The following is a 10,136-nucleotide window of genomic DNA, read 5'->3' as shown; positions in this document are numbered from 1 at the left end:
GGTAGGCCTCTCCCGATGGAACATATGTTTTGTCTGCAAATTGAGGGGTAACTTTGAAACTCTGTTTTATACCTGGGGGCATGCAAACCTTTTGGCGTGTAAGCAAAGAACGATTATTTATCCGTTTTTTGGATTAGTCGTTTCCTAACTTGCATTAAGAAAGGATGTGGGGCAAAAATCTAAAAGTTTGCCTTTTTTATATGAGACATTCTTATCATATGACTGGATAAATCGAGCAGTTTTAGCGCATAGTTTAAGCTCGTTAAAAAATAAACATAAGATATGAGCAAATGTTTCCACCTGCGTTCAAGCTCGTTAAAAAATGAACTATTCCCCGGTAAATAACCACTGTGAATGAAACATTTCAGCCATTAAAGCCTTGGTCGTGTTTGCACTGTCACCTCCACTTTTCCATTGGCCGATCATTCACCTCCATTTGATTGTTTACCCATTTTGAGGAACAACTGCGAAGAGTGATTTCACTAGCCATCCTTGTGACACTGCCGTGATTGGAAAATTCCAAACCTTATCTCGAATCAGATGCTACCCGTTTTTATCACTCGTTCCTCAAAAGACGAGTCTTCTTTAAGCTCTTTTCAACTGACTTGTAAAATATGAAAAGATTGCCGAGTTTTTGCCTTCCAGCTCGTTAAAGCGACAAGAAGTGCTATCCCTCCTCTAGATTTTAATCTTTTTGGACCTGAGGGATTATTGCACAAAAAGATCGAGCGCTTGTTTTGTTCGGCTCGTTAAAACTATCGAAAAACTCATCCCTTTTTTATTGTTTTATACTTTTTCGGACTTAAGGGATTAGATGACGAAAAAGGAACTTCGGAGTTACCTTTACGTACCTTTTCAGACTCTCTAAAAATGAAAAGGACCGAGTTATCTTTGTCGTTAGACTCGTTAAAAAGATTAATAGCGACAAACTTGTCTTTAGGCGAGAACGAGTTTCACTATCGCTAGGCTTGTTAAAACATAGCGATGGGTTTGCCCGAAGGGAAAATTATAGAACAAGCATATGTTATCCTCCTCAAGCTTGACAAAAATAAAGAGGTACTGGTCAGCAATGACTGGGGAAAAATTGGGAAGAAAACTCAAAGAAACTTTATTGGTAGCAAGTCGCTCTTGAACATGACACTTCCACTCCGTGCCTGAGTCAGGTTGGGTTGTTTCATTCACCGGTCACATCACCATGGTCACGCCATACCATCCACATTTGGGGTAAATGCTACCAATCCATCACATAAGTGTCGCCGACATGTTCAAGAGAAGTCATCCAGAGAAGTCACCCGTGTCCCATCAACTACCATACATTATACTTCATTCTTTCATGACCGCCACCCTAAACCATATATCATCAGATTGTTTTCACCTCCATCAAAATCATTTGCTCCGTTTCGTGTCATTGATGTGGGATTCATTAAGGCCCTCCTTTGACGGATCGCTTCTTGTCGACATCAGCTCATTTTCCAAGAAGTTGATCTAGGAACAACCCCTTCAGTACTTTGAAGCTTGCATGCCTCAATGGCAAGTTTCTCACTTCTGGCGACAGGTATACATCAATGACCTTCGACCGAAAGATTTTGCGTGGTGTTTGACGCCAAGTCCTTTATTCACACCACGTGAATTGTACTGCAGTACCTTGAGGGTCATTATCATTATCGATGATTCCTCTTGCGCTTGTTAACAGTTTACATCATTGACTGGTAATCAAGCGATGTCTTTCCATGTTCGACTTCAAAACATTTCTCACATGGATCGACTTGTACTTCGAGTGAAGATCGGACGAGATTGAAGACCCCGGATCTAGTTTCATCCATCCGGGCTGCGATATATATTCAGGAAAAATAAAGACATTGAAATGTACAACATTTCAGCACAGATAATCATCCTACCAAAAGGATGATGACTCCATCAGAATCATCAGTCTACCATCAGACGATTGTCTGTCCTATGTACATGAAAATGAATTTATAAAGCTGAGCATGGGAATGCCCGCCTCAGCTAGATCATGAAAACAGTATGAAGATAATATATTGTATTGTATCTTATTACAGGTCTCCTCCCAGCATTGAAAGAACTTCGGATCCTCTTAATAAAGCATTTCACCCGATAAACGGCCTCATACTTTAGGGGGCAACTGTTATAGACATTTTTGTGCCTTACAGCTCTAAGCATGAAATTTCCATAAACCAAGGGATCCTAAGTCCCTAAAAGTGTTCTTCCAGCTCCTAAAGAAACAAGGTCAACAAATTACAGCTTCTCCCAGAATTTCTCCACCAGAAACTGCTCAGAACTAGTCAAATCAGGATCATTTCAGCTGCTCCACTAGCTAGCTGCGTTGCAAAGCACCCAAATACACTGGCTAGGTGCGTTGCAACGCACTTGAATGCACTACCAGGGTGTGTTGAGTGGGAAATGACAAGTGGCAGAGTCATTCCACGAGGTGGAGAGACAATGGAAGCTTCCAGAATCTTCTCCAATGACACTTGCCTCACTGAATTCGACCAGTAATGAGTAAGAGGCTCTTAGTCTCCAAGTGGAAGCAAGAAATGACAGAGGGAAGCCACTAATCAATTCATGAGTTGACTCATCCTCTTTGCATACATCTATATATGGATCCCTCACCAAGAGATCCAGAGGCTGAAATTTTGTACATTGCAGAGAATTGCTGTTGGTTTTGAGATAGATATCAGAGTATTGGGTGATTTATGCTTTGTTGGAGGTGAAGAGGGGATTCTATGCTGGGAGGTTGATGCTGGATCAGGAATCATCGGTTGTAACTCCTCCTGGATCTTCTTGTTTTATCAATAAAACTATTTGAGTTTCTCCTACATGCTTGTGTATCATTGATGTTTGTTACATTTATATGTTTAGCTTAAATCTGATCCTAAGCTACTTATGAATATAAATCCATGTCTTTGTGTAGTTTCCTTCTTCTGTGATCTTGCAGGAACTTGGTGACGCTGGGCAAGTAAGGGAGCAGGTAGCTGGAAGCTATCAAAGAGGAGAGAGATTGGATCAAAGGACTAGCGTAAGACACAGGTTGGTTCATCCTATTCCTCTTCGTTTATAGTTCATAAAGAAGAATAGGAAAGTAGTTTTCCCTGTTTGTTTCTGAGGTCACTGTCATGCCTCAGTGGGATAGGGTCGTTCTGAATAGACACTTTTCCCGTTAACACCCTCATATGGATGAAGTGCATCACATTCTTGCACCATTGGTATCCATCCAACAAATTGAAGTTTTGACCCATCTATTCCCCGCCCAACCACAACAACAAATGTTGCATAAGTGCCTCTACCTAACCCTAAGGGAAATGGTGGGGAACCTATTTATCCAACTAGAAATAATGCACCTATTTACATGATGAATGAATAAGTCAACCTGTTTATGAGAGAAAAATCCTATGACCCTCCTAATTCGAGTATTGCTCCTAAGGATTTAGTCACCCTTGTTGCTTCCACTCGACCTCTCATGTTAGATAAGCCTATGGAACTATAATTTCACCCCATAAGGGTGTTATCCATTATTCAACACATAATATTAATGTGCATGCTGACCAAAATTATAATATTTTTGAGGATCTAGCCCAAGCACCATGTGCCATGTTTACTTTGGAGGTTTTGTAGAGCTATCCTACGTAGCCCAAAGCCTTGTTAATCACTATCCGAGGGTTAGATCCCTTACAGTTTTTTTTTATAACATTTGACATTAACACCCCTCACTATAAGCTCTCCCATTTGGTAGATTTTTAGATTATGTTGTGTATCTTTCATAACAACATATATTGTACTCTAGTGAATGAAGGGTCTTCTACCTATGCCATTAATGCATCATGCTAGAAATCTATTGGTTATTTAGCACTCGATAAGTAAAGCACTACATTACATGCCATTGATAGACACTATTTCATGCCCTAGTATGTTCTACTAAATTTTTCCATCGAGCTAAGGGGAAAGACTACCTATGTTGATGTTGAAGTTGTCGATTCTCGCTTAGGCTATAATTTTCTCATTGGTCATAGTTGGTTTTATGCCATGTGTGTTGCCATTTCTTTGATATTTCATGTGCTCTAATTTCCCCATGAAGGAAACATTATCATGATAAATGAATTGGACTATTGTATCCCTTCGACCATGACTACCACTACGAGAAATTTTGTGCCGCTCATTGGAGATAATATTGGAGCTTATGAGAATGTTGGTATGGGATTGTATAATATCTTATATTTTATTGGTGTCTTTCCTTTACCCCAACATGACATTCATTCTTCTTCTACCACTCCTATGCTCATGGTAACTTTCAAAACCTATGGACCCCATCTATCTCTTGACCCTTAGGTTATGCCTTCTCCTTTGGATGTAGATTAGTATGGTGAACATATGCCACCTTGAGCAGAAGAGGATTCTTCTTTGGTAGTCTTACCTCCTACAATGGTCATAAACTCCATTCCAATATGGATTATGATTAGGATCCTTTGCCCAAACAGGTCGTTACTCCTCCTATTCCATGACTCCCTCAATCATGAGCCTCCTTCTCAGCAAGTCATATTGGAGGTCATGGATCCTATTGATAACCCTAGGAAGATTATGCCTCTTGTCTCCCCAATTTGGTAAAGGTAGAGATTGTTAAGAAAAATATTGAATCGACCTAGGGGGAATTTTCTTGGCCATCCCTTGAAGTGTTAACTATAGACCGAGTCAAGTCTTGGGTTTCTAATGTTGAACTTGCCAATGAATTGTCCAACTCATCCCTTCTTGTCAATGATGGTATTGTATCCCCTTTATGTCTTGGTATTCCTTATCAAGGAGCCACACTAGCCCATGAGACCATTCACCTTGTCTGTCCTCAGGTCATTCTTGATAACACTATGGTACTAGGCTTTGCATGGTATCATCAACCTTTAGGAATCATGCAATTAAATTTCTTATGGCATGGCCACATCATGGTGCACCATATGGTACCTCCACTCCTTCATGAGTTCATGTATGGGAACCCTTTGCCTGTTGCCAATAGTGGACACACCTTGACGTGACTTGTTAGACCAAGTTACTCTTGTACATATTGTACATCAAAGTATGTGTAATGTTTTTCTCTAGTTTTGGTTTGTTGTGTTGCGCAAGAATTTTTTTAGTACATCACATATGCAAAAAAATACCAAAAATAAATTATAAAACTCAAAAAATCAAAATATATGGTTATGTTTTTACCTAATCCGTGTTTTATTTCTTTTGTTATGTGTTTTAACCATGGATCTAATCTTTCTAGATGGATTTTACAGGATAGGGTGGAATTTTTATTTTGACGTCCACTGGAACTTAGGTGTATTTGTTCAGAACCTCACATATATGGGTAGGTCTCTCATTGTGATATTAGCCCATCCTTTTAAGCACGTTGTAACATGGTGGTAGAGCTTATATGTACATGAATGCCCTAGATTAGCACTTTGTTCCATCTTGGTGTCCATGTAGAGTTTATTTATTCCCTTTTTAGAATTCTTCCTTTTGACTTGCCATGACTTAGAATATGAGCCTCATTTTTCTATTCTTTGTCATCTTCTGGCCTTACCTAGGGACATATTTTTAGCCTATTTTATGCATGCTAATATTAAGCCTTGGTTTCATTTCACCACCATTTTCATCCTCTTCTTGGTTCGCTTTGTGTTCTTACCCCTTCACAATCGGCCCACTGTGATGAGTGGTATTGTTTGCCAACCTCTTTGCTTCCATATTCTTATAAATATCACATAAGCTTGGAACTAGTTTCTACCCTTTATACCACTTGTTCCTATAGAAAGAGTGTCCTTTATGTCCTTCCTATGCTCGTTAAACCTTGAAAGGAATTGATTATCATTTTATCTCTTTTTTGGGATTGTTAAATTGAATGAAAAAGGAACTATTGAGCTTACTTATCTTCTCTTTCGTGCTCATTAAACCATGGAGGAGACTAAAAAGATAAAAAGGAATTGAGTTATTATTCGAAATTGAAGCATCAGTTGCATTTCCTTTGAACATGGCATCTATTTGAGTCATTTCCTCGGAGTTGGGTTTTATCTTTCCTAGGAGTTCTACCATGCATATGAATTGTCTCCTCCTCTGGCTAGTTACTCTTCTAGTAACTATGGAGCATGCTTCAATGCCTCCTATGTTGTTGCATGATATCACATGGTGCCCATTAGTCAATGTTTCCAAGTCACTTTTGTGGCATTCCGTTATGTGCTCAAGGGAAGTATCAACCTGAGTTGGCCATTTATAGTCCTTGTTGACCCTTTTTGTGTTGGCCATCCCTTTGTTAGTTATACTTCATATCTTCATGGCTTCAGACATTCACATTACCTCTCATATTTTTCCATATAAATTGATGGGAGATACTTCAAGGCCCTCCTTCGATAGATCTTCTATTGTCGACTTTAGCTCATTATCCAGAAGCTTGATCTAGGAACAAATCCTCAGTGGTATGCTTCCTCATGATCGATAGTGGGTTTACATCATTGATTATTGATTGGTTGAGTCTACAAGTGTTCGATATTAGCTCCTCTTTTCACTCTTAGTGGATTATGCTAGGCACCTTGAGGCCCATTATCATCGTTAGTGGGTCCCCTTTCACCTTTTAATGGTACACCTCATTGTTCGGTAATTAGGTCATTTATACCATGCTCAACATTAGGACATCTATTCACATGCTCTAGATTCATACCATTAGGGTTGTGTAGAAGACCCTGTGTTAGGGACATTTCATTCCTATATAGCACCGTTCCTATGTTATGTTGGCATTATGTATCATTGATGTACTTTGAGGACTACTCTGGGGCACCTCTCTTTTATGTGTCCATAGTCCAACTAATGTATATTGTGACATAGATCCACACTATATTTGTCGGTGGCTATGATCTTTTTGGTCTATCACATGGATCCACTTGGTATTATTCATGGCCATGTTATATCATTTCATGTCATGGATCCGCATTGTGTATAGTTGGAAGCCATGTTTAGTTTCTCTTTATGACTAAGCATGGGTATGCCTGACTTGGGGATTTTGTTAGCAAGGTTGAGACTCGTGCACTTGACTTCCTCTATTTCAGATTTGATATATGAGGAGACATAATGAAGTATATTATATAAAAATTGAAGAATTATATTTGAATAATTGGACATGTGGTAAGTTATACAATTTTTCTCTTAAGAAGAGGCAAAAAATAAGCAAGTTGTAGAAAAGTTACCATAACTTTCACTTATAAAATAAAAAAAATTCAAACCCATGTAATTGCAAAGAAGAGATATCAAATTATTACAAACCAAAATTTTAGATTCATACGGGATTAATATAAAAAAAAATATCAAGAAAAAAGGTAATTGATTTATATATTCTATAATTAAGCTTCTAAGGTACGTAACATATAAGTGACATAACTTTTGAATAGAAGATCCATTTTCTTTGGCTGAATAAATATTTTGATAAAGAGGAGTATTATTATTATTATTTTCTCACATGTCTCCAAAGAATGTTCGAATCATGATTTTCATTAGACTAAAACCTTTAGGTGTTAGTAAATGGATGCATCACTAGAGTTAATGGATCCACAAGAGGTGGTTTAAGCACATGTCACGAAACATGCGAGGAGCGTTGGTTTATCCAATGTCTAACAATCTCCCCCTAGTGCGAGTTGGGTGTGATTTAAACTTGATACCTTTGGCTCTGATACAACTTGTCGGAATCAAAATTTTTGTTAGACCAAAACCCATAGGTGTTAGTAAACAAATGTTTCACCAGAGTTAACGAATCCGTAAGAGGCAATTAAGCAAATGTCGCAAAACATGCAGGGAGTGGTAGTTTATCTAATGTCTAACTAGGAAATATCCAAAATTCATTACACCAATTAAACCTCTTGAAGGCCCATCCATGCCTCTTGAATAAATAAAATATCTCAAGCACCAAGTAACCAAGTGGAAATTTAGATTTCATAGTGGAAAGAAAATTAAAAAGGATATCAAACAAAAGTAGATGAAAATAAGGAGGAAATGCATAAGGAGATTAAAAAAATGGAACAAAATGCTATAGAAGCCCTAAATTTGATGACATACCGAGTTACCCCAACTGCCAATAACCCTTGATACTCCACAAACATCTTTGTATTCACCCAATTATGGAAGTTTAGTAACTCTTTAAAATATGCAGTCAAAATAAGAATGTGGATTTGGCTTCACAAGTTCCATGAGAGAGTCTTCTATCACCTTCCAATCCCTTTCTTTACCTCATCCAACTTAACTAGGACTCAACTTATCTAATAGTGCAATGGGCAGCCAAAAAAGTCTTTCAAAACCTCATACGCAACCCTGAAAATTGTTGGTTGTAGGTGCTGCAAAATAATTTTGTAGCACCGTGTAAAAAATATTTGCGCTATGAAATTATTTCATAGCACTTGGAAAAAAGCCATCCTTTCGAATTGCTCGAAGGTGAAACGACTTGGCCTTTATCCCAATTGATTCCACATGGCCTATACTTGCTTCTTAACATTACTCATGACTTCATACACCCTTGTTCATGGAGATTTACAACTCTAACTCGAAATTACCAAGTAGGAACAAATATGAAACGTTTGGACAACATTCAACAAAATAGGGTGCTCTAGTTTTCTCCATACACATGCACTCTCTAGCTACAATAACTCAGGATTTCTAGCATAAACCATAGGCTACAATAATTTTTTCTCAACTATCAAATTTAATGTTTCTAACCTAAGGGGAATCAACAAATGAATAGAACATGTTGAATTCCAATCTCAGTGCTCAAAACCCATCTACTATGTTATCTTTGTCATAGGCCCATGTGCATTGAGCTATTACAAGCTATCAATCACACCACATATTCCTCTACATACTTTACTATATGAATCAAACATAAATGGGCAAACACAATGATGGAAGCTTCCATGCTCAAGTTCTTAATTAAAATTGACTTTACAAGTGCAGGCTTCTAAAGACAACAACACACTGGAATAAAATGTGATTGCAACAGTTTATAGACAGAAACCAATTTTCCCCAAAGACCTAACAGCTTCATTATAAATATATTGACAAAGAAATAAAAAAACACAGAGGCATATAAATGAACTACTCATTAACCAAATTCAACATACATTAAAAACTGACCAGATACACAATGTGAGCATGTGCATCCTAGGCTTCTCGACCTCTGCCTCTTATACTTGCACTAGATCTTCTCCTCTCTTTTTCCTTATCTATGCATCTGTTGTACTCTACTTCTTCTCAAACACTCATTTCTTTAAAAATAAAGATAACATGGGACAACCAAGAGTCACAAGATGAATCGTTTCCCCTTCTCCACAAAATAAGGGAAATTGAAACTATATTTACATTAGGAAATAATTCTTCCAATTTATTCTAAAACAAAACTCACTTCCTAATCTAAATATTTACAAAACATTTAAAGTTTCTCCCATCATCACCATGTGACCACCCCATCACATTGGAAAGCTCCAGTTTTTTCTTCATCAAATTTAGTGCCCCATTATAATTATAGAGTTTTGTTCTTCTTGGAGGCTAGAGGAGACCTCTATGCTAAGCTAAAGGAGAGGTTGATCATATGCCATTTTTGGTAAAACACTTGTATATTCGATTTTTTTATAATGAAATATTGATATCCCCTCCCTTATGTTGTTGGTATTTGTAACACTCTCCTCCCACATCTACCCAAGTAGCCAGCCAATCGAGGTAAATATGCGAAGAGAGGCTACTATGATTGGATTCAACCTCCTATGTGACCTTACGAAAGTGAAATCGATGGAAACACAACATACAGAACTTCCACATCAACATGGGGACTCCTAGGAACCAACCCAACCTTTCCAACAACTAACCACTGAGTTTTTAGACTAATTAATTGCCATGCTATGGGCATGCTAGTGTCTAAAGGGATTTGGACGCTCCCACAACATTGCATTTCAGCATCTAGGGACTATTTTTCTCAGTGCAGTGCCAATGTCCCTGTGATTTGAGCCACTTTTTTAGGCCTAGAGCTCAAGTCACTGCCCATAATTAAATGACACCTTCAGAACAAAAAGATAACAAGGTAATGATGATATAAATTCATTTTCTTGAACAAGTGATTGACT

This window comes from Pinus tabuliformis, chromosome Q (genome assembly GCF_031772625.1).
Source record: "Pinus tabuliformis cultivar Carrire ecotype Pingquan chromosome Q, CPIR1, whole genome shotgun sequence".
Lineage (NCBI taxonomy): Eukaryota > Viridiplantae > Streptophyta > Pinopsida > Pinales > Pinaceae > Pinus > Pinus tabuliformis.
This window is presented reverse-complemented; position numbering follows the sequence as displayed.